The following is a 22921-nucleotide window of genomic DNA, read 5'->3' as shown; positions in this document are numbered from 1 at the left end:
TCAGCTTTCTGTGTAGCTAGGATTACAGGGGCCTGCCACCACGCACGGCTAATTTTTGTATTTTTAGTGGAGATGGGGTTTCACCATGTTGACCAGGCTGGTCTCGAACTCCTGACCTCAGGTGATCCGCCCACCTTGGCCTCTGAAAGTGCTGGGATTACAGGCATCAGCCACCACTCCTGGCTGAGACAGGGTCTTGCTCTGTTGCCCAGGCTGGAGTACAGTGACAAAGTAAAGGTTGACCACAGCCTTGAACTCCTAAGCTCAAGCAATCCTGCCTCGGCCTTACAAAGTGCTGGGATTACAGGCATGAGCCATTGTGCCTGCCAGATACAAATTTTAATTTACTATATAAATTGTATGTCTTAGAATGTATTTAACTCATTTATTTTAAATTGATACTTCCAGTGACCTTATGAGCACTTGTAGATCATTATTTTAAATCATATAAAGCAGTTATATATTTATAGTATCTGTTGAGGCTATTTTCAGCAATTATTTTTTATATAAGGGCCCTAAGGCCTTTTGAATAGCCATTATGTTAAAGGGGTTAAAAAATGTCCACAAAAAAGGGTCTTCTTACCTAAAAACTGATCTTTAGAATATCCTCTGTGTCAGTGTCTACATTTGTAAAGAGGGTTGTCATAAAAATTAAGGGAGACAGTACATGTGAGGTACTCACAGCAGGACCTGCAACATAGTTACCAGCAGAATAATAACAGTTCAACCTAGCACTGACTATGTTTCAGGGATGTTCTAAGAACTTCACACTTATCAACTGGTGCTGCAGAACTGTATTCTTGTTCTATTGCATTTTTTATTTTTAAAATAGCTTTATTGCTTAAGGAAAAATGTCACATTTTTATTATTTAGACAAGATTGGGTATGCTCAAGGTATTATGGCCGTAAACACATTTTTATTATTTAAAAAGTTCAAACACAGAAAAGTATGAAGATGAAATGAAAGTCACCCCTTTATTATATGTATGCTGGAGAAGCAACCAGGCCTTTCTGTTTAATAAGGCAGGTACACATATGTACACACACATATACACACAAGTATATATGTGCACTTATGGTGTATATGTGTGTGTATATATATACACACACTTATGCATACATAAGTTATTTCCATATGTACTATATACATGTCTATTTTTAGTCGGACTAAAGGAAAAACTGGCATTATTTTTAAAATTATAGTTGATTCCACATCCTAGGGGATAAAAGAAGCCAGATTTTTCATTATTGTTTGTTATATTGCTTGTAAGTGGGTAGGGTCTAGTTAGGCAGCAGATACTTAAATACATATTTACTTATAACATCATAGTATCTTTTTAAATGCTCTTAATTTTTTTTAATTTAAAGTAGCCCTTTAGTCACGTAACACATTGCTATGATTTTTTATATCATAGTTACTTACTCTACCCAATTTCTCTTGTTTATTTTTCTCCCTAACAGCTGCCTTTTTTCTTTAAAAAAAAAAAAAATTTTTTTTTGAGACAAGGTCTCACTCCATCCCCAGGCTAAAATGCAGTGATGTGATCATGGCTCACTACAATCTCAAACTCCTGGGCTCAAGTGATCCTCACAGCCTCCTGAGTAGCTGGGATTATATGCATGCACCACCATGCCTGGCTAATTTTTTCTTATTTTGTACAGACAGGTTCTCCCATGGAATCAACCTAAATGTCCATCAACAGTAAACTGGATAAAGAAAATGTGGTACATATACACCATGAAATACTATGCAGCCATATAAAAGGACACAATTGTGCCCTTTGCAGCAACATAGATGGAGCTGGAGGACATTATCCTAAGCAAACCAACACAAGAACAGAAAACCAAATACTGCATGTTCTCACTTACAACTGGGAGCTAAACAATGAGAACATAGGGTTACTAGGAGGGGAACAACAGACACTGGGGCCTACTTGAGGATGGAGGCTGGGAGGAGGGAAAGGATCAGAAAAAATACCTATCAGTACTATGCCTATTACCCAGGTGACAAAATTGTCTGTACACCAAACCCCATGACACTCAGTTTACCTATATAACGAACCTACACATATACCCCTGAACCTAAAATAAAAGTAAAAAAGGGCCAGGCATGGTGGCTCATGCCTGTAATCCCAGCACTTTGGGAGGTTGAGGCTGGCGGATCACCTGAGGTCAGGAGTTTGAGACCAGCCTGGCCAACATGGTAAAACCCCATCTCTACTAAAAATAAAAAAAATACAAAAATTAGCTGGACGTGGTGGTGGGCCCCTTTAATCCCAGCTACTCAGGAGGCTGAGGCTGGAGAATCCCTTGAACCTGGGAGATGGAGGTTGTAGTAAGCCAAGATCATGCCATTGCACTCCAGTCTGGGTGACAGAGTGAGACTTCGTCTCAAAAAAAAAAAAAAAAAAAAAAAGGGTAAAAAGAAGAGAGAGAGAGATTGAGAGAGAGAGTCTCTGCCTAGGCTGGTCTCGAACTCCTGGGCTCAAAAGATCCTCCTGCCTTGGCCTCTGAGAGTGCTGGGATTACAGACATAAGCCACACACCCAGCCTCTTTTTAAAAGTTTCTGATCGTGGTAAAAACTCATAACAAAATTGACCATCTTAATAATTTTTTAGTGTGTAGTTCAGTAGTGCTAAGTATATTCACATAGTTACTCAGTAGATTAATAGAACTTTTTCATCTTGCAAAACTGAAACTGTATACTGACCAAACAATCCCCTTTCCCTCCTCCCTCCAGGCCCTGGTAACCATCATTCTACTTCCTGTTTCTATGAATTTGCAGCAGTCATATATTTTATAAGTCAGCTTATATTCTCCAGCACCTAGTATAGTCATGCTCCATAAATACTTGTTAAGTGATGAATGAATCTGTATTTGAGCTATACACAAACAAATGAAACAAGAGGAAAGTCACACAGCCTCATTTGTACTAAGGAATCAATACCCACTGTCTTAGGCCATTCTTGCCATTGCTATAAAGAAACACCTGAGGCTGAGTAATTTATAAAGAAAAGGAGTTTAATTGGCTTATGGTTCTGCAGGCTTACAAGCGTGGTGCCAGCATCTGCTCAGCTTCTGGGGAAGCTCAGGAAGCTTTTACTCATGGTGGAAGTTGAAGAGGGAGCAGGGACATCACATGGTAAAAGCAGGAGCAAGAAAGAGAGTCAGGGGGAGGTGCCACACACTTTTAAATGACCAGATCTTGGGAGAGCTTACTCACGATCACAAAGACTGCACCATGGGGATGGTGCTAAGCCATTCATGAGAAATCCACTCCCATGATCTAATAACCTCCCAACAGGTCTTTCCTCCAACATTGGGGATTACAATTCAACATGAGATTTAAGAGGGACACATATTCCAACTATATCATTCTATCCTTATCCCCTCAAATCTCATTTACCTCTCACATTGCAAAATACAATCATGCCTTCCCAACAGTCTCCAAAGGTCTTAAATCATTCCAGTGTTAACCAAAAAATCCAAAGTCTAAAAAGTCTCATCTGAGACAAGGCAAGTCCCTTCCACCTATGAAGCTGTAAAATCAAAAACAAGTTATTTACTTCCAGGATACAATGGGAGTATAGGTATTGGGTAAATGTTTCCATTCCAAAAGGGAAAAATTGGCCAAAAGAAAGAGGCTACAGGCCCCATGCAAATCTGAAACCCAGTAGGGCAGTCAATAAATCTTAAAGTTTCAAAATAATCTCCTTTGACTACCTGTCTCTCCAGGACACACTGGTGCAAGGAGTGGTCTCCCAAGGCTTTGGGCAGATCCACCCCTGTGGCTTTGCCCAATTCAACTGCTGTGGCTGATCTCACAGGTTGGAGTTGAATGTCTGCAGCTTTTCCAGGTTCAGGGTACAAGCTTCCTGTGGATCTACCATTCTGGGATCTGGAGGATGGTGGCCCCCTGCCCACAGTTCCATTAGCAGTGCCCCAGTGGCAATTCTATGTGGAGCCTCCAACCCCACATTTTCCCCCCCACACTGCTCTACTAGAGGTTCTCTGTGAGGTCCCCACCCATGCAGCAGGCTTCCACCTGGGCACCCAGGCTTTTTCTACATCCTCAGAAATCTAGGTGGAGGCTGCCAAGTCTCCTTCACTCTTGCACTCTGTGCACCTGCAGTCTTACCACCAAGTGGAAGTTGCCAAAGTTTATGACTTGCACCCTCTGAAGCAGTGGCTCAAGCTGTATCGGAGGCCCTTTATCGGAGGCCCTTTGAGCCAAGGCTGGAGCCAGAACAGCTGCAATGTGGGAGTAATGTTCTGAGGCTGCACAGGGCAGCAGGGCCCTGGGCCTGACTCACAAACCATTCAGTCCTCTAGGTTTCAGGGCCTGTGATGGGAGGGGCTGCCTCAGAAATCTTTCAAATGCCTTTGAGGCCTTTTCCCCATTCTCTTGCCTAGCAGCACTTGGCTTCTTTTCAGTTATGCAACTATCTCTAGTAAGTGGTTGCTGCACAGCCTACTTGAATTCTTCTCCTAAAAAAGCTTTTTCTTTCTTTGCCACATGGCTAGGCTGCAAATTTTCCAAGCTTTTATGCTCTGCTTCCTATTTAAATTCCAAGTTTAAGTCATTTCTTTGCTCCTGCACCTGAGCATAGGTTGTTAGAAACAACCAGGCCATATCTTGAATGCTTTGCTGCTTAGAAATTTATTCTGCCATATAGGCTAGGTCATCACTTTCAAGTTCAAACTTCCACAGATCTTAAGGGCATGGAACAATACAGCCAAGTTCATTGCTAAGGCATAACAAGGGTGACCTTTCCTCCAGTTCCCAATAAGATCCTCATTTCCATCTGAGACCTTGTTAGCCTGGCCTTCACTATCCATATCTCTATCAGCATTTTGGTCACAACCATTTAGCCAGTCTCAAAGAAGTTCCAAACTTTTCCTCATCTTCCTGTCTTCTTCTGAGCTCTCCACCTGAGCTCTTCCAACCTGTGCCCATGACTGAGTTCCAAAGCTGCTTCCTCATTTTTCAGGTATCTTTATAGTAATGATCCACCCCTCTGTACCAACTTTCTGTATTAGGCCATTCTTGCATTGCTATAAAGATATATCTGAGGCCGGGTAATTTATAAAGAAAGGAGATTTAATTGGCTCACAGTTTTGCAGAATGTACGGGAAGCATAGCACCAGCATCTGCTTTGGGGGAGGCCTCAAGAAGCTTACAATCATAGTAGAAGGAGAATAGGGAGCGGGCATCTCACATGGCAGGAGCAGGAGCAAGAGAGAGAGTGGGGTGCAGGGAGATGCCACAGACTTAACCAATTCTTGTGAGAAATTAATATTACAAAGACAGCACCAAGCCATGAGGAATCTGCTCCCGTGACCCAAACACCTCCCACCATGCACTACCTCCAACATTGGAGATTATGAATTACAATCTCATGTTGAATTAACAGGAGATTTGGTAGGGACATATATTCAAACTCTATCAGCCTCCAAATAACTGAAATTTATTAAAAATTTATTATGCAGTAGGCACTTTATGTTAATTCTACACTTGGCCCCCACAGTCAATTCCCAACACAGCAGCCAGAGAGATCTTTTTAAACATGTCAAATGATATCGCTATTCTTCTCAAATTGCCTCAATGACTCCCTATTATGCTTGGATTAAAAGTCAGAGTTTTCCAGTGGACTATAAGGCTTTAGTCCTATCTGGACCCTTTGCCTCTCTTATCTTTTTCTTCTTTCCATCTCTGTTTCTTCACTCCAGCCACACTGGATTATTTGCAGGGTTTCCAGCATTCCAGCAGCACCCATCATGGGTTTATTGTACCTGCTGTTTTCTCTATCTGGAACATTGTTTCACTAATATTACATTGCTCACACCCCCAACTTCCATGAGGCCCTTGCTCAAATAGCACCTCACCAGTGAGGTGATCTCTAACTATTCTATTCAAAACAGCAACAGGTGCCCCACCGCCTGTCTGATTCTCCCCAATCACTTCCCACTATTTTTGTTATCAAACTTATCATCATTTGACCTACCACATATTTCACTTATATACATTTCTTTTCTGTTTCCTGGTACATAATGGCAGGTATTTTTGTCTGTTTTATTCACTGCTGTATCCCAGTATACAGAACTGTGCCTGACACATGGTAAGGGCCCAAAGAATATTAATTTAAAATGAATAAATTAATATATAGTGATGGAAAGCCAGCCAGTGATTGCCTTGGGCTAATAAGGGGGAAGAATTGACTGGGAAGGGCTACAAGGAACTTGTTTGTATCTTTATTGTGTGTATAATTACACAAGCATATGAAGTTGTTAAAATACATTGACATATACACTTTTTTTTTTTTTTTTTTTTTTTTTTGAGACGGAGTCTTGCTCTGTCGCCCAGGCTGGAGTGCAGTGGCCGGATCTCAGCTCACTGCAAGCTCCGCCTCCCGGGTTCGGGCCATTCTCCTGTCTCAGCCTCCTGAGTAGCTGGGACTACAGGCGCCCGCCACCTCGCCCGGCTAGTTTTTTGTATTTTTTAGTAGAGACGGGGTTTCACCGTGTTAGCCAGGATGGTCTCGATCTCCTGACCTAGTGATCCGCCCGTCTCGGCCTCCCAAAGTGCTGGGATTACAGGCTTGAGCCACCGCGCCCGGCCGACATATACACTTAAATGAATGCATTATATTGCATGTAAGTCATTGCTCAATAAAGATTTTTTTTTTAACACTTCAGCAATTTGTCTGAGGTCCCAGCATTTGCAAAGTGGCAAAGTTATAATTCAAACCCAGGTGTGTCTGATTCCTAAACCTGTCATCTTTGTATGAGGTTATGCTCCCTCCCCTAACCTCTGCCCTCCCTCGTTTCCACAACTGGCCCCACTGAGTTCTTCACCAGAGGACTCAGTCTCACTATTTTCAGATTATTCTCAGATTTATACATCTCTGGGACAGGCAATACATTTTTGGCTATGTCTTTCTCCCATTTTCAAAGTACAAGGCAAATAAACCCTGTGTGTTTCCTAGGACAAGAGTTATTACCTCTCTGAGGCTTGGATTCCAAATCTGAAATCATATGCTTAACTGATACTCGATGATAATGTGATTGAGAGTTCTATTTGTCAACTTGTCTAGGCTATATGGTACCTAGCCATTCAACCAAACACTGTGTTACAACCAAAGATGTTATTGTGAAGGTATTTTGCAGATGTGATAAATATCTACAGCCAGCTAACTTTAAGGAAAGGAGATTATCCTGGATAATCTGGGTAGGATAAATCCAGTTCATTGAAAGTCTGTAAGAGTAGAATTGAGGTTTCCCTAAGGAAAAAAGAAATTATGTCTGTGGACCGAAGTGTCTGCCTCTGCCTGAGAGTTTCTAGCCTGCCGTTCTGATGGCCTGCCCTGCACACATCAGACTTGCCTACCTTGCCACCATAATCACAGAAACCAGTTCCTCACAATAAAGCTCTTTCCTCTCTCTTTCTCTCTCTCTTTCTCTCTCTCTCTCTCTCTGTGTGTGTGTGCGTGTGCGTGTGTATGTTTCTGTGTGTGATATGAAAAGCACCCAGGAGTGCTGAACAAACATGACTTCTTCCAACTATTAGTGTCTTGATGATAACCCCTGGGGCTAATTAGTCCCCAAGTATTCACATTGTTAACTGGGTAGAGTGTCTGCAGGGACAAACCCTGGAGCCCTGGATATGTTACCTTCTCTTCCCTCTCCCTGCCTCTGATGGAGTGGGCTTTGTATTGATCTCTACACCCAACTTATGCCAGACTTAAGCCCAGCCCTATCTCTCCAACACTCGCCTCATATTTCACCCTTTAGCCTGAGTCCTGAGTGATAAGTACCATCTGACTTTCCTACTACTGTGCCCAGCCTAATTTATTGGAAACCCAGTGGTTACCATTTCTGGAATTGAAATGTGTGTCATTTAGACACTTCAAGGGTGGCTCTGCCTGTCCCAGTTGATGAGGCTTCTGGAGTCGTCCTTGGCAGCCAGGTCCATCTTACTGTCCAACCTTGATGGGCAGCTCTTAAGCCATTCCCATCTCACCAATTCCATGCACCTACCAACAGAGCATCCTGCTTCCTAATCATTGCATAAGCCATGGAGGATTGCTAGAACCATCTATTCCAACTAACCATGAGTGACCCAGCCACGGAACATATGGCCTTTTCCAAAAACGAGTAGAACTCAGTTTTCCAAAGCTGAGCGTGAAAAATATTCCGCATTTTTTGTTGTACATTCCTAACTTTGTGACTGAAGTTTCAGAAATCAAATTCACTTTCAACTAGCTGTGTTGCTATGTTATCTATAGTTCTTAATGATTCTGTCTCTGCAGGCAATTGCAGTATATGCTAAATTCTGTCTACTCTTTTTTTTCTTAGACGGAGTCTCGCTCTGTCGCCCAGGCTGGAGTGCAGTGGCGCCATCTCGGCTCACTGCAAGCTCCGCCTCCCGAGTTTACGCCGTTCTCCTGCCTCAGCCTCCTGAGTAGCTGGGACTACAGACGCCCGCCACCTTGCCCGGCTAATTTTTTGTATTTTTAGTAGAGACGGGGTTTCACCGTGTTAGCCAGGATGGTCTCCATCTCCTGATCTCGTGATCCGCCCACCTCGGCCTCCCAAAGTGCTGGGATTACAGGTGTGAGCCACCGCAACCGGCCCTGTGTACTCTTACATATCCATGAGAATAGGAGACTGTTGAGCAGATAGAGTTTTTAAAAAATTATTTATTTTAGTCATGAATTCAACTTCCTTCACCACAAAAACTTAGATCCAAGTTGTGAACAATTACCAAGAATGACCAATCGGGGATTCCTTTTATCTCCTCACTTCTCCCCTGATGAAAATACCTAAGGCACTGATTGAAAGTCAACTACAAAAAGGGAGAAATCCTCATTATTCCTAGACTTAATGGTGGAGATTTCTACAGGCAATGGTTGTATTCTTGGCCAGATCACTTAACATCCTTGAACTTCATCCAAAACTGGAAGGAACTGGACTGTTTTTTCAAAGTCCCTTTTGCCACTGAAGTCCCATGAGCCTTGAGAATCAAAGTACTGTTGAGATGCCCATTCACCCAAGGAAGGAGGAGATAAGGGCAGGCAATCAGAAGTCCTGTTTGCATGAGGTTCTCCTAAGCTCCATAGGCAGTGGCAGTGGGCTAATCGGTAAAAATATGGCCAGTACAACATGAAGGCCCACTGCATATAATGGCAGGAAGAGCTCACTCATTTTCTCTTTCCAGAAATGTTTTTTTTTTTTTTTGAAACAGGTCTTGCTCTGTTGCACAAGCTGGAGTGCAGTGGTGTAATTGGCTCACTGTAGTCTCCACCTCCCAGTCCCAAGTGATCCTCCCACCTCAGCCCCCCAAGTAGTTGGGACCACAGGCATGGACCACAACACCATGACACCTGGTTTTTTTAATCTTCCAAGTTTTGTACAGACAGCATCTCATGTTTCCCAGACTGATCCTGAACTCCTGAGCTGCAGCAATCTTCCCATCTTGGCCTCTCGAAGTGCTGGGATTACAGGCGTGAGCCACCATGCCCAGTTGAAAGTAAGTTTAAGCAGAATTAGGCTTTGAATAGTGAAAAGGAACTGGAACAGCATTTCATGTTGTTTTATTTTTCTAATGGTGGTGGAAGGGACGATGATATAGGGCAGACTTCTAAGTTCTGGATGCTGTCAGAGTCAGAGAATCAGGCAGCTGCTGAGATGCCTGGGTCTAACGGAGCCCAGGCAGAAGCCCATCCTGCCCAGGTCTGTTGTGACCTGGCACTCTTGTCAGTACCACTTCATGCTCACCCCAGCACCATCTGTCCACCTTAGTTTTGCCTTGTCACTGCAAACAGCAAAAGGGATTTGGGGACTGAGAATAAAGTTCTCCCATTAGGAGAGATGAAAGCTGCTCCAACTCTGAGGAGAGAGTACCCAAAAAGGACAGAAACTTACCGTCAGATTGAAGAGAAGGGGACATGTTCCTTTTGTGACCATGAGCTGAAGTTATTGAGCATGCCTGAGAGAGTGGTGCAGACTAGAGTCACAGGAATAGTGACCCTCCTCTAGCCCAGTACCTGATGAAGATAAATCTCTCCATGTCTATAAGGATCTGGTGCAATCTGGAGAAATAAGGGTCATATGTAAATAAACCTAATTGGATTGAAGGGAACTGAGAGGATAGAAATTAATTCCTATAAATTTGGATTGATGCCACTAATACCTCCCAATGTAGGCCAGACCAGGGGCAAGAGAATACAAATTGAAATGAATCTAAGTTTTCTGTCTTTTAAAGGCTTTAGATAGTTTTCTGACAAGTTAGACCTTCCTTAGTCATAATAGAAATAGGGCCAGGCATGGTGGCTCATGCCTGTAATCCTGTTATTGAAAGGGGTTCCGATCCAGACCCCAAGAGAGGGTTCTTGGGTCTTACACAAGAAAGAATTTGGGGCCAGTCCATAGAGTAAAGTGAAAGCAAGTTTATTAGGAAAGTAAAGGAATAAAGAACGGCTACTCCATAGACAGAGCAGCCCTGAGGGCTGCTGGTTGCCCATTTTTATGGTTATTTTTTGATGATATGCTAAACAAGGGGTGGATTATTCATGCCTCCCCTTTTAGACCACATAGGTATCTTCCTGATGTTGCCATGGCATTTGTAAACTGTTATGGTGCTGGCAGGAGTGTAGCAGTGAGAACAACCAGAGGCCACTGCCATCACCATCTTGGTTTCGGTGGGTTTTGGCTAGATTCTTTACTGCAACTTGTTTTATCAGCAAGGTCTTTATGACCTGTATTTTGTGCCAACCTCCTATCTCATCCTGTGGCTTAGAGTGCCTTAACTGTCTGCAAATGCAGCCCAATGGGTCTCAGCCTCATTTTACCCAGCCCCTTTTCAAGATGGAGTTGCTCTGGTTCAAACACCTCTGACAATCCCAGTGTTTTGGGAGGCTAAAGTGAGAGGATTGCTTGAGCCCAGGAGTTTGAGACTAGTCTGGGCAAGACAGCAAGACTCTGTCTCTCAAAAAAAAAAAAAAAAATTAGCCGGACATGGTGAGCTATGATTCTGCCACTGCACTTCAGCCTGGGAGACAGATTGTCTCTTAAAAACAAAACAAAACAAAATGAATAAATACCTCTATACAGAAAACAATTGTTTTTTATTTTATTTTTATTTTTATGGAAACAGGGTCTCACTCTGTCGCCCAGGCTTGCGTGCGATGGCGCAATCTCAGCTCACTGCAATCTCGGCCTCCTGGGCTCAAGTGATCCTCCCTGCCTCCTGAGTAGCTGGGACTACAGGCACATGCCACCACACCCAGCTAACTGGCTAATTTTTGTATTTTTTAGAGACAGGGTTTTGCCATGTTGCCCAGGCTGGTCTTGAACTCCTGGACTCAAGTAATCCTCCTTCCTTGGCCTCCCAAAGTGCTGGGATTACAGCCACCATGCCCAGCCTAACAGTTGTTTTTGTAAATTGAGATAAGATAATAACATAACATAAAATTTGTCACTTTAAGCACTTTTAAACACAGTTCCATGCATTAAACACATTCACATTGTTGTGCAATCATCACCACTATCTATCTCCAGAACTCTTCTTGCAAAACTGAAACTCTGTACCTATTACACAACAACTCATTTTGCCCTCCCACCCAGCCTGTGGCAACCACAATTCTACTTTCTGTAACTATCAATTTGACTACCCTAGATATGTTATGTACGTGGAATCATACAGCATGTGTGCTTTGTGTCTAGCTTAATTTACTTAGCCTCAAGGTTCATCTGTGTTATAGCATGTGTTAAGAATTCCCTTCCTTTTTAAGGCTGAGTAATATTCCACACACACACACACACACACACACACACACACACACATCACATTTTCTTTCTTTTGTTTTTGAGGCAGAGTTTCACTCTTGTTGCCCAGCCTAGAGTGCAATGGCGCAATCTTTGCTCACCACAACCTCCCGCTCCTGGGTTCGAGCAATTCTTCTGCCTCAGCCTCCCGAGTAGCTGGGATTACAGGCATGTGCCTCCACACCCGGCTAATTTTGTATTTTTAGTAGAGACAGGGTTTCTCCATGTTGGTCAGGCTGGTCTCGAACTCCTGACCTCAGGTGATCCTTCCACCTCAGCCTCCCAAAGTGTTAGGATTACAGGCGTGAACCACTGCTCCTGGTCACCATATTTTCTTTATCCATCCACCAGTGGACATTTATCCATTTCTTCTAGATTTTCTAGTTTATTTGCATAGAGGTGTTTATAGTATTCTCTGATGGTAGTTTGTATTTCTGTGGGGTCAGTGGTGATATCCCCTTTATCATTTTTTATTGCATCTATTTGATTCTTCTCTCTTTTCTTTATTTTGAGCCTATGTGTGTCTCTGCATGTGAGATGGGTCTCCTGAATACAGCAAACTGATGGGTCTTGACTCTTTATCCAATTTGCCAGTCTGTATCTCTTAATTGGGGCATTTAGCCCATTTACATTTAAGATTAATATTGTTATGTGTGAATTTAATCCTGTCATTATGATGCTAGCTGGTTATTTTGCCTGTTAATTGATGCAGTTTCTTCATAGCATCGATAATTTTTACAATTTGGCATGTTTTTGCAGTGGCTGGTACTGGTTGTTCTTTCCCATGTTTAGTGCTTCCTTCAGGACCTCTTGTAAGGCAGGCCTGGTGGTGACAAAATCTCTCAGCATTTGCTTGTCTGTAAAGGATTTTATTTCTTCACCACTTGTGAAGCTTCTTTTGGCTAGATATGAAATTCTGGGTTGAAAATTCTTTTCTTTCAGAATGTTGAATATTGGCCCCCACTCTCTTCTGGCTTGCAGAGTTTCTGCCGAGAGATCTGCTGTTAGTCTGATGGGCTTCCCTTTGTGGGTAACCCAACCTTTCTCTCTGGCTGCCCTTAACATTTTTTCCTTCATTTCAACTTTGGTGAATCTGGCAATTATGTGTCTTGGGGTTGCTCTTCTCAAGGAGTATCTCTGTGGTGTTCTCTGTATTTCCTGAATTTGAATGTTGGCCTGCCTTGGTAGGTTGGGGAAGTTCTCCTGGATAATATCCTGAAGAGTGTTTTCTAGCTTGGTTCCATTCTCCCCGTCACTTTCAGGTACACCAATCAAATGTAGATTTGGTCTTTTCACATAGTCCCATATTTTTTGGAGGCTTTGTTCATTTCTTTTCACTCTTTTTTCTCTGATCTTGTCTTCCTGCTTTATTTCATTAATTTGTTCTTCAGTCACTCATATCCTTTTTTCCGCTTGATCAGTTCGGCTACTGAAGCTTGTGCATGCTTCACGAAGTTCTCGTACTGTGATTTTTAGCTCCATCAGGTCATTTAACCTCTTCTCTACACTGGTTATTCTAGTTAGCCATTCATCTAACCTTTTTTCAAGGTTTTTAGCTTCCTTGCGATGGGTTAGAACACATTCCTTCAGCTCAGAGAAGTTTGTTATTACTGACCTTCGGAAGCCTACTTCTGTCGACTAATCAAAGTTATTCTCTGTCGAGTTTTGTTCCCTTGCTGGCAAGGAGTTGTGTTCCTTTGGAGGAGAAGAGGATTCTGGTTTTTGGAATTTTCAGCCTTTCTAGTCTGGTTTCTCCCCATCTTTGTAGTTTTATCTATGTTGACCTAAGAGTTTTGGTGTGGATGTCTTTTTTGTTGATGTTGATGCTATTCCTTTCTGTTTCTTAGTTTTCCTTCTAACAGACAGGCCCCCCAGCTGCAGGTCTGTTGGAGTTTGCTGGAGGTCCACTACAGACCCTGTTTGTCTGGGTATCACCAGCAGAGGCTGCAGAACAGCAAATATTGCTGCCTGATCCTTCCTCTGGAAGCTTCATCCCAGAGGGGCCCCTGCCTCTATCAGGTGTCTATCAGCCCCTACTAGGAGGTGTCTCCCAGTCAGGCTATATGGGGGTCAGGGACCCACTTGAGGAGGCTGTCTGTTATCAGAGCTCAAACGTTGTGCTGGGAGAACCGCTGCCCTCTTCAGAGCTGTCAGGCAGGGCTGTTTAAGTCTGCAGAAGCTGTCTGCTGCCTTTTGTTCAGATATGCCCTGTCCCCAGAGGTGGAATCTAGACAGGCAGTAGGCCTTGCTGAGCTGTGGTGGCTCTGCCCAGTTCAAGCTTCCCCACCACTTTGTTTACACTGTGAGCATAGAACCACCTACTCAAGCCTCAGCAGTGGCAGACCTCCCCACCCCCCTACCAAGCTCCAATGTCCCAGGTCGATCTCAGACTGCTGCACTAGCAGTGAGCAAGGCTCCATGGGCATGGGACCCGCCGAGCCAGGCACAGGAGGGAATCTCCTGGACTGCCAGTTGCAAAGACCATGGGAAAAGCACAGTATTTGGGCTGGAGTATACCATTCCTCCAGGCACAGTCACTCACAGTTTCCCTTGGCTAGGAAAGGGAAATCCCCTGACCCCTTGCACTCCTTGGGTGAGGTGATGCCCCGCCCTGCTTTGGCTCACCCTCCGTGGGCTGCACCCACTATCCAACCAGTCCCAATGAAACGAACCAGGTACCTCAGTTGGAAATGCAGAAATCATCTGTCTTCTGTATTCATCTCGCTGGGAGCTGTAGACCAGAGTTATTCCTATTCGGCCACCTTGGAAGCCACCCTAAATCACCAATTTTTAAATTGGATTGTTTGGTTTCTTTGGTGGTTGAGTTATAGGAGTTCTTTCTATATTCTAGATGCTAATCTCTTATCAGATATATGATTTGCAAATATTTTCTCCTAAAAACAATTGTTCAAGTTGGCATGTTGATATAGCTTGAATGTATATTCCCACCAAATCTCATGCTGAATGATAACCCCCAATGTTGGAGGTGGGGCCTGGTGGGAGGTATTTGGATCATGGGGGCAGATATCTCATGAATGACTTGGGCCATCCTCTTTGGTGATAAATGATCTCTTGCTCTGAGATCTGGTTGGTTAAAAGTGTGTGGCATGGCCCCTACTCTTGTGCTTACTCCTATTCCCGCCATGTCATGTGCCTGCTTGCTCTTTGTCTTCTACCATGATTGGAAGCTTCCCGAGACCTCTCAAGAAGCAGATGCTGCTATGCTTCCTGTACAGCCTGCAGAATTATGAGCCAATTAAATATCTTTTCTCTATAAATTGTACAGTCTCAGGTCTTTCTCTTTCCCTCCCTCCCTCCCTCCCTCCCTCCCTTCTTTCCTTCCTTCCTTCCTTCCTTCCTTCCTTCCTTCCTTCCTTCCTTCCTTCCTTCCTTCCCTCCTTCTCTCTCTTTCTTTCTCTCTCTCTTTCTTTCCTTCTCTTTTTCTTTCTTCTTTCTCTTTCTCTCTTTCTCTTTCTTTTATTTCCTTTTCTTTCTTTCGAGATAAGCTCTTCACTCTGCTACCCAGGCTGGAGTGTAATGGCTTGATCATAGCTCACTGCAGACTTGATTTCCTGGGCTCAAGCAATCTTCTTGCTTCGGCCTCCCAAGTAGCTGGGACTATCTGGGTAGGTGTGAGCTACCAGTTGTAAGCCACCATGCCCAGATAATTTTTAAACTTTTTGTAGAGATGGGTTTTTGCTATGTTGCCCAGGTTGTTCTCAAATGCCTGGCCTCAAGCAATCCTGGCCCTGTAAAGTCCTGCGATTACAGCAGAGAGTCACCATGCTCTATTTCCCTATAGCAATGGAAGAAGGGCCTAACACACGTCTTAGTTGTTTTTCAAGCCAGAAGACATGTCATCGACAAAATTCATATGTTCAAGACTTAATGCCCAGTGTGACTATATTTGGACATAGAGCCTGTGAGAAGGTGATAAAGGTTAAATGACATCATAAGGGTTAGGCCCTAATCCTATAGAACTGATGCCCTTATAAGAAGAGGTAGAGTGGGCCGGGCGCGGTGGCTCAAGCCTGTAATCCCAGCACTTTGGGAGGCCGAGACGGGTGGATCACGAGGTCAGGAGATCGAGACCATCCTGGCTAACACGGTGAAACCCCATCTCTACTAAAAAATACAAAAAACTAGCCGGGCGAGGTGGCGGGCGCCTGTAGTCCCAGCTACTCAGGAGGCTGAGGCAGGAGAATGGCGTAAACCCGGGAGGTGGAGCTTGCAGTGAGCTGAGATCCGGCCACTGCACCCCAGCCTGGGCGACAGAGCAAGACTCCATCTCAAAAAAAAAAAAAAAAAAAAAGAGAAGAGGTAGAGTGGCCGGGCACAGTGGCTCACACCTGTAATCCCAGCACTTTGGGAGGCCAAGGTGGGCACATCACTTGAGGTCAGGAGTTTGAGACCTGCCTGGCCAACATGGTGAAACTCTGCCTCTATTTAAAAAATACAAAAACTAGCCAGGTGTGGTGGTGGGCATCTGTAGTCCCAGCTACTCGGGAGCCTGAGGCAGGAGAATTGCTTGAACCAGGAGGTGAAGGTTGCAGTGAGCCAAGATCACACCACTGCACTCCAGCCTGGGCAACAGAGCAAGACTATCTTAAAAAAAAAAAAAAAAAAAAGAAGAAGAAGAAAAGGCAGAGCCTGGGTACAGCAGCTCACACATGTAATCCCAACACTTTCAGAGGCCAAGGTGAGAGGATCACTTGAGGCCAGGAGTTCAAGACCAGCCTGGGCCACAAAGTGAGATCCTGTCTCTATAAAAAATAAAATTTAGCCTGGTGTCGTGGTGTGTGCCTATAGTGGCAGCTACTCAGGAGGCTGAAACTGGAGGCTCACTTGAACCCAGGAGATGGAGGTTGTGGTGAGCTACGATCGCACCACTGTACTCCAGCCTGGGCAACAGAGTGAGACCCTGTCTAAAAAAAAAAAAAAAGCAGAACAGGCAGAGATACAAGGCGCTCTCTCTCTCTCTCTCTCTCTGTGTGTGTCTCTCTCTCTGTCTCTAACATGTAAGGACACAGTGAAAAAGAGGCCATCTGCAAGCCAGGAAGAAGGTCCTCACCACGAACAAAACCAGCTGATTGGACTTGAGCTTGGACTTTTCAGCCTCCAGGAATGGGAGAAATACATTTCTGTTGCTTAAGCCACCCAATCTGTGGTATTTTGTTATGGTAGCCCAAGCTGACTACTATGACATATATTTTATGATTAAACTAGGGATAGCATAGACATGCTGATGGGACAGTTTTAACAAACATGAAAGGAATAAGGAAGTAAAAATCATTTGAAACCCTGCAACCCGGAGATGATCATGTTGTGTTATGTATCCTTCCAGGCTTCTTCCTATGCATGTAGAAAACTTTTCACAATCCAGATGCTATTTTGTAACCTTTTCTTAGCAATAAACACAAGTGTACATGATGGTTTTGTTTTGGTTTGTTTGGTTTTTTTGAGACAGAGTTTTGCTCTTGTTGCCCAGGCTGGAGTGCAATGGCGTGACCTCGGCTCACCACAACCTCCGCCTCCCGGGTTCAAGCAATTCTCCTGCCTCAGCCTCCTGAGTAGCTGGGATTACAGGCATGCACCACCATGCCCGGCTAATTTTGTATTTTTAGTAGAGACGGGGTTTCTCCATGTTGGCCAGACTGGTCTCGAACTCCTGACCTCAGGTGATCTGCCTGCCTCAGCGTCTCAAAGTGCTGGGATTACAGGCCTGAGCCACCACGCCCGGCCACATGATAGTTGTAATGCACTGCAAAATACTCCACTGAACAGATCTACCATCATGTATTTAATCAGTCCCTAGTGATAGAGATTTAGGTGATTTTGAATTTATCATTATTGGAAACAATACTTCATGAAAGCCTTTTATGTATATCTTTGCATGTTTGTCCAATTTGTTCACTGGGATGAATTCCCAGAAATTTAATTTCTGGGCCAAAGGATATGCATATTTAAAATTTTGACATCCTGTCTATTGCCAAATTACCTTCCAGAAAGACTGAACCAATTTATACCCCTACTGTGCATGAGAGTGCCCACTGCTCCACACCCTTGCCAAATTGGCATGCTTTCAACAACAGTAAAAATAGGTTCTTGTCTGCTTTTCTCCGATGAGTCCTACCCAAGTGCATGATGTGAAACTGAATGAGAGGAATATAAAGTTGACAGATGGGAGGTATTTTGGTCACTGTAATGTTTTATCTAAAGCACACCATTTTCCTCTCAGAACAACTGTGATAGATAAGCCCTCTTCATTTTTTAGTACGAGTTCTAGGACATAATTTCCTAAATGGATTGATTCCTTAGAGAATGAATGTCTCTGAGGATGTAGAAATTATTCAAGCCAAATGTGCTTTCGGCTGCTAGAGGATATACAATTTTGACATAGCAGTATCCATGTGACCCCTTTTTTAAAGATGCAAAGTATCTTCTTACCCTGTGCTGTCCAAAGTGTCATACTGCAGCCTGCTCTGAATGTACTCATTCATTTGCCTGAAGTTCTCACAGAGAAAATTTTCTCCAACTTTGTTTTATATTGAAAAAAAAATTTTAATTGAAGTATAATCTACACACAATATGAGTAAATTTTTCTCTTTAAAATCTGTTTGTGAATAACTGCAACCTTCAAAGATAACGTTTCATTACATTAAATGAGAGAGAAAAGGTTTTCTTTTTTTTTCTCGAGACAGAGTCTCACTCTGTTGCCCAGGCTGGAGTGCAATGGTGTGATCTCGGCTCACTGCAACCTCCCTCTCCTGGGTTCAAGCCATCCTCCTGTCTCAGCCTCCCAGGCAGCTGGGATTACAGGGGTATGTCACCACGCTCAACTAATTTTTGTATTTTTAGTAGTGACAGCGTTTCACCATGTTGGCCAGGCTGATCTCAAACCCCTGACCTCAGCTGATGCGCCTGCCTCCGCCTCCCAAAGGGCTGGGATTACAGGTGTGAGCCTTCGTGCCCAGCAGAAAAGCATATAATTAAACACACGCTCTTTGAAAAGCACAGAGAAAAGAGACTGGAGCTTTATATTCAGCTATTTCACTCCTTAGTTGTATGGTCTGAAGCACATAATTTAGCAAATACACTTCTTTTATTCTCATCTGATAAACTAGCAAAATGAAATCTACACTACCTTCTCCATAGAGATGTTGGAAGCACATCCATCATCTCTAGGGAGGTCCTTAGCACTATAGTGAGTTAAATTATATATTTTTTAAAAAATGTGCATCCAGTCAAATATAGCTAATCTACTTGTATCTGATCTTACAGTTTTTGTGCTTGAGGGGAATGTATTTCTTTTTCAAATGAAAACATGTTGATCAGATAAATGTTTATGATGGAAAATTATCCTTTTGTTTTGGCATTAATATCAATTAAAAGCATTTTGAAACTGTTCAGCTTCACTGATGATATTAATGAACCTTACATGAGAAAAAGCCAGAAAATAATTAGCATAATTAGAAAATATTAACTGTACATTAATAATTCTCTTTATTTTTCCCTTTTAGCCACTTAATAAATTATATGTATCAAATTATTATAAATGTGGTACTTCCAATGTTAGCAAAATTATATGTTTAAAAGGCATAACAATAATTAAACAATTTTAATTGTTTAATTGTTTAATTTGCTTAAAAACGAAATAAAACAATATTTGTTTAATTTAGAAAAAAGATCACTTTACATCCTATTATCCTAGTGATACTGTGAATAAAATTCCTTTCAAATTTATATTTTAATATCTTCTTTCTTTTTATTTATTTATTTAGAGACAGGGTCTTGCTCTTTCACCCATCTGGCCAGAGTGCAGTGGCACTATCGTAGCTCACTGTAGCCTTGACCTCCTGGGCTCAAGCCATCCTCCTGCCTCAGCCTCCCTAGTAGCTAGTACTACAGGCTCTCACCACCACACCTGGCTAATTTTGTTTTGTTTTGTTTGGGTAGAGATGAATTCTCACTATGTTGTCCAGGCTGGTCTGGGATTCCTGGCCTCAAGTCCCCCTGCCTTGGCCTCCCAAAGCACTGGGATCACAGGCATGAGCACCTAGCCCTAATGTGCCTGCCTGCCTGCCTGCCTGCCTGCCTGCCTTCCTGCCTGCCTGCCTTCCTGCCTGCCTGCCTTCCTTCCTGCCTTCCTTCTTCCCTTCCTTCTTTCCTTCCTTCCTTCCTTCCTTCCTTCCTTCCTTCCTTCCTTCCTTCCTTCCTTCCTTCCTTCCTTCCTTCCTTCCTTCCTTCCTTCCTTCCTTCCTCTTTTCTTTTTCTTTCTTTTGAGACAGAATCTTGCTCTGTTGCCCAGGCTGCATTGCAGTGGCGCAATCTTGGCTCACTGCAACTTCCACTTCCCAGGTTCAAGCAATTCTGGTGCCTCAGCCTCCGGAGTAGCTGGGATTAGAGGCACTCACCACCATGCCTGGCTAATTTTTGTATTTTCAGTAGAGACAGGGTTTCCCCATGTTGGCCAGGCTGGTCTCAAACTGCTAGGCTTGAGCAATCCACCTGCCTGAACCTCTCAAAGTGCTGGGATTACAGGCACCTGCTTTTCTTTCTACGTACTGGTTAGAGGTGAATGCTTATCCCTTCAGCTCTCTGTCTGCTCCCCACGAGTGACAGCTTGGGATGCTCGGGCTTCTTCCCTTGTCTCACTCTCTCCTCAGGAAAAAGCACCTTCTTTGGCAAGATTGAGGGAAAGAACTGCTAAATGTGTGACTCAGCCCCTCTTTCTCTCTGAGTGGCCGGACCTTAAGGACTTACCAGGCGATAAGCTTCCTAGAGTAAGCCCTGCCCTGCAAAAAGGACTGAAGTTTGAAAAGGTTTATTTTAATTCAGGGAAGTGAGTATTAGTAAGCCCAGTTGGCCACAGACTATGCCACATTCTCCAACCAGCTTTATTAGCTGTGAACTAATTTCTTTTAAAATAATTTTTTATTGGCCGGGCGCGGTGGCTTAAGCCTGTAATCCCAGCACTTTGGGAGGCCGAGACGGGCGGATCACGAGGTCAGGAGATCGAGACCATCCTGGCTGACACAGTGAAACCCCGTCTCTACTAAAAAATACAAAAAAACTAGCCGGGCGAGGTGGCGGGCGCCTGTAGTCCCAGCTACTCGGGAGGCTGAGGCAGGAGAATGGCGTGAACCCGGGAGGCGGAGCTTGCAGTGAGCCAAGATCACGCCACTGCACTCCAGCCTGGGCGGTAGAGCGAGACTCTGTCTCAAAAAAAAAAAAATAAATAAATAAAATAAATAAATAAATAAATAAATAATTTTTTTATTGTGGTTTTAAAAAAATAGATGACATAAAATTTATCATCTTACCATTTTAAGTGTACAATTCAGTAGTGTTAATTATAGTCGCATTAACCAATCTCTACCAATCTCCAAAACTTTTTCCTCTTGCAAAACTGAAACTCCATATCCATTAATCAACAATTCATCATTTTCTCCTCCATCCAGCCCTTGGCAACCACCATTCTATTTTCTGTGTCTATGATTTTCACTACTCTAGATACCTCCTAGAAGTGGAACCATGCAGAGTTTGCCCTTTTTGTGACTGGCTCATTTCACTTAGCATGATGTCTTCAAGGCTCATCCATGTTGTAGCATGGTGTCAGAACTTCCTTCCTTTTTAAGGCTGATATTTTGAACTCCCAGATTCCCTGCTTCTATGTCTCAACTGACTCAAAACTGAGAGCGAGAGGGAGGGTGTCATTAATTTTCATCCCCTCAAGCCCTATCCAACTGGATAATAGTGTGTTGTGGTAGACATCTATCGTTTTCTCTGGCCAGGGTCAAATAGCAAATCTGGACAGAGGTAAAGTGAGACTTTTCTCAAAAAGGTTATTGCAGTAAGAGGAAGAGGACTATTATAATAGAGAGAATGCTCTGATGGCCAACTGTAAAATCTGCAAGCATCTCCAAGGACAGGCAGAAAAGGGCTTTTCTTTTACAGGGAGGAGGAAAGCAGGCTGGAAGGAAGCAGGTGAGGGCTACCGGGATGAGCAGGTTCTCCTGCAGTGCGTCAGGGAACAGTTCCCCCTGCCGGGTATGCTAGTCTCAGTAGGGGCCATTAAGGAGGGCTTGTTCCTAGCTCTAATGTTTAAGGGTGGGCCAAGTTCAGGGACTTGGAAGAATGATAGAGGCCTGACTAAAGTTTAGCCCAGTTAGCAGGCATTTTGTCCAGATTGGCCTGTGGAAACAAACAGGTCAGCTAATATTTATGAGGCAAAGAATGGGAAATTAGAGGATCTCTATATGGCTTTGTCACAGTTAGACAAGGGGGTCACCACAAGTCTCTAAGTCATACGGGGAAGGGCAATTCTTTGCTGTAAGTCATTTCCTGAAACACAAAGGTTGGAGGGAGGCTGGGCGCGGTGGCTCATGCCTGTAATCCCAGCACTCTGGGAGGGAGAGGCAGGAGGATCACTTGAGGTCAGAAGTTTGAAACCAGCCTGGACAACATGGTGAAACCCCATCTCTACTAAAAATACAGAAATTAGCCAGTGTGATGGTGCGCACCTGTAGTCCTAGCTACTTGGGAGGCTGAGGGAGGAGAATCCCTTGAACCTGGGAGATGGCGGTTGCAGTGAGCTGAGATCACATCACTGCACTCCAGCCTGGGCAACAGAGAAAGACTCTGTCTCAAAACAAAACAAAACAAAAAAGTTGGAGGGAGGTGGTGTCCTGATCCTTGCTGTTTTCCAGGGGCACAGGGCTTGACATTGTCACTATACCCTTTCTCATTCCAGGGGCTGACAGAACCCCTCTTTCTCATGGAAAATCCACCTCACTTATTTTGAGTGAGGCTGATCCCACTTTCTACTCATATGGATGGACATGTGGCCCAGGCCTTGTCAATTCAAATCACTTATTCTCTGATTAGTATTATTGCTCCAGCAAATAGGTAGATGCTCCAAGCAGTACCAATCAGTCTCTCCTGAGATTTGATCGTGTAGATGTTGGGAGAGAACCCTGATATGAACCCAGCCATGCCTAGCTTAGGTCTACCTCCAGACTTCCCAGTTATGTGAACAAATAAAACCCCTCTTTGCTTAGTTGTGTGATTCTTTTGTTACCCCCCACACCACAA

Source organism: Macaca thibetana, chromosome 6, assembly GCF_024542745.1.
Source record: "Macaca thibetana thibetana isolate TM-01 chromosome 6, ASM2454274v1, whole genome shotgun sequence".
In the NCBI taxonomy this organism is placed as follows: domain Eukaryota; kingdom Metazoa; phylum Chordata; class Mammalia; order Primates; family Cercopithecidae; genus Macaca; species Macaca thibetana.
This window is presented reverse-complemented; position numbering follows the sequence as displayed.